The sequence below is a fragment of the Odontomachus brunneus genome, unplaced genomic scaffold (assembly GCF_010583005.1).
Source record: "Odontomachus brunneus isolate Ranch 3 - 2012 unplaced genomic scaffold, Obru_v1 Obru_scaffold_307, whole genome shotgun sequence".
Taxonomy (NCBI): domain Eukaryota; kingdom Metazoa; phylum Arthropoda; class Insecta; order Hymenoptera; family Formicidae; genus Odontomachus; species Odontomachus brunneus.
This window is the reverse complement of record NW_022639757.1, coordinates 61009-64142: the sequence shown is the minus strand read 5'-3', so window position 1 is coordinate 64142 and position 3134 is coordinate 61009. Positions and strand designations below refer to the sequence as shown.

General features: G+C 34.8%; 1 long non-coding RNA gene across 1 annotated transcript; it reads left to right on the top strand.

The window, feature by feature from the left end:
* Nucleotides 1–1286: 1286 nt before the first annotated feature.
* LOC116853339 lies at nt 1287–3018 on the top strand. Its single transcript, XR_004379949.1, has 4 exons — nt 1287–1431; nt 2108–2259; nt 2375–2528; nt 2690–3018. It is a non-coding gene; the product is annotated as an uncharacterized LOC116853339 (long non-coding RNA).
* The last annotated feature ends 116 nt before the right edge of the window (nt 3019–3134 follow it).

Below are 3134 nucleotides of genomic sequence, written 5' to 3'. Positions count from 1 at the left end.
AGTCGCTGCCAGGGACGCAGCATATATACGCGAGCCCAGCTCGCCTTCACGTCCGCACAGGACTTAGTCGCTGCCAGGGACGCAGCATATACACGCGAGCCCAGCTCGCCTTCACGTCCGCACAGGATTTAGTCGCTGCCCGGGACGCAGCACATACACGCGAGCCCAGCTCGCCTTCACGTCCGCACAGGACTTAGTCGCTGCCAGGGACGCAGCACATAAACGCGAGCCGTGCTCGCCTTCACGTCCGCACGGGACTTAGACGCTGCCAGAGACGCAGCATATACAAAACACGGAGCCAAAGACTCCCGTCGCCGAATAACTTCGCGAATCACTTGCACCCCACGTCATCTTACGGGGCCACTGGATAGCGGACTGTTAGCGACGAAGACCGCGGTCTCCACACGGCGAGCGGACATCAATCCGCATCCCGCATAACGAACCGGCCGCTCTCCACCCTCGGGCCGTTCGAAACATATTGAGAGAAAACAGTTCTTTGTACTAGTTTCATATGCTACACATTTTTATAAAGAATTTTCTATTAAGATGATGTACATTTTATAAAAGTACTATTTGTTACGTAGAACGCAGATTAATGAAGGATACGAAATTTCTTACTGAAAATGAAATATTACTTTCGTTTACATAAATAAGCATGAATTAATATCGCAATCACAGTTGAAACAATTGCATTAATCTAAGACTAGCAGGTCTTATCACGGGGAAATCTACATGAAGTAAGTTTCCTACAAATTATTAAAATCACTTATGTGTTTTTATGCGATGTTCTTTTTCCCAACATACATTTTTGAGGACATCTTTATTTGTTATTTTATTACAAGTAATAATTTTATTACAGTAATGAATTCACATTACTTGTTTAAAATATGTCACAGTATGTCATTGTATTCTTTAATTTTCCCTTGCACTGCTTGTAGAATACCATATGTCAACGATTAATATCTATCTAGTTTTGATATTTCCTTCAAATCTCAATACTTTACTTGTATTTTATATCACATCATTGCTAATAACAAAAGGTATATAATTTTATAATTTGTAGCATGATCACATTAAAACCTCTTTTTCTCTTATCCGTGATGGGACCCGCTAATCTACGATTTATGCAATTATTTCAACTGTGATTGCGATCTTGTACTATATTGAAAATTTTATACTTATATTTGTTATTGCTTGAAATTATTATATAACTATTATAACATTGAAAATTTTATATTTATTTTTTTATTGTTGAAAGGTAATGGGTGTTTACGACAATTCGAGTTAGAGTTAGTTCCACTAGGGCCGAAATAAGTTACAGACATCACCATCTACTACTATTATGATTCATGACAACCCAAAGCTATCCAATGCTGTCTCACGACTGCAAACAGTGGATTAGGCAGAACAATATCGTGACAGATACACGAGGTAATAATTTTGTATTATTGATTATAAAATCATCTGGTGTTGTTTTCTAATAATATTTTATTTATTCTTAATTAAAGTTATATAACCATTAAAATATATATTATATTTTTCAAATATTATCCTAAAGTAAAAGTCACACTATTTTAACCTATTTGCAAATATTGTTTTTACATAATTCATGCAGGTGCAAGTCCACAATAAATTATATCATTAGAGTATACCCAGTAAGCAATCTGCGCGGACTGTCGACAGGATCTGTCGAATCCAAGCAGGATCTGTCGACAGATCCATAGACATCTACGTCCCCAATCTGCCGCCAGACTGTTGACAGGGTCTGCGCGCAGTCTGTCACCAATCTGTCGTCAGAGACTGCTAAAACAGTTTCTGTGTGCCATTCTGTCAACAGATACTGTTGACAGACTCTGCGTAAAATCTGCTCGCACAGGTTTGGCTATCAGGGTATTGATGACAAAACAAGATAAATTTGTTTGCACAGTTTGTTTTAAATTATATGTAATTCTACAAACATTTTTTAATGGCTTGGTTTATACATCGTACACTTAATACACGTACTAAATAGTATCAAGTGCACGATGTAAATCAAGCCAATGTTATTATTTTTTAACATTATTTGAGTTATTTCTTTTATACTTTAATACTCATTACAACTAAACAGTTTTAGATAAAAAATGGATGTAATATAAATGTGGGAAATATTTTTTGATCACCCATCTGATGAAGATGAGGATAACTTCTAACCTCCACGGGAACATCATATAAGGATCCCACATTTTTTTGAAAACATTGTCGTAATATACTCATTGACAGGTAAAAGAATCTGACGTTTTGCTGTACTATAATAATTTATTGTTTTAAGTTTATATAAATGTTCTTGCATTATATATTTTGATTACAATAAACTATATTAACATTATTAAAATAGATTTTAAATCACATTTTCGAGTGGAAAAGACAACATTTGAACAACTAGTATAAACACTTGGACCACGTCTGAATGCGCACGACCCTGAAAACGTGTCTCCAAATAAGCAAATAGCTATTGCCTTATGATTCTTTGGTAATCAGGAAGTATATAAGTTAGTATATTTTATTTTTATACGAAAAATATCTGCAATAGTATATTTGGCTAAATCATTTTTTTTCTTCTACATTTCTTTCATTTATTTTTGACTTCTTAACTAAATATTTGCGATAATTTTATGTATAAGTATGTGTGCATACAAAATTTTTGTTTTAGGTCAATAGCAGATAGATTTGAAATATCTAAGGACACTGTTTGGAGAATTGTATTTCAAGTAGCAATATTATTAACTGAAGATGTTGGTACATATATTAAATGGCCTGAACCTCACGAAATGATAAAGATAGAAAGAGAATTTCGTAAAATTAATGGTTTTCTTGGCGTCATTGGATCAATCGATGGTTCCCACATAGCAATAAGTGCACCAACAGAAAATAGCGACAATTATATTAACCATAAAGATTACCATTCTATAGTTACAAGGGATTTGCGATTATATTAGGACCTTAACTTAGTTTCCGCCCGCAAATGTTAGATGGCAATGCAAACAGTTCTAGTAGTCATTACTAACGAAACAGGTAGTTTGTGATTAATTTCGACATTTCTCGATAACATTCAGTCAGCATACACAATTATTTTCCTAAACAACAATTTCTTTTGC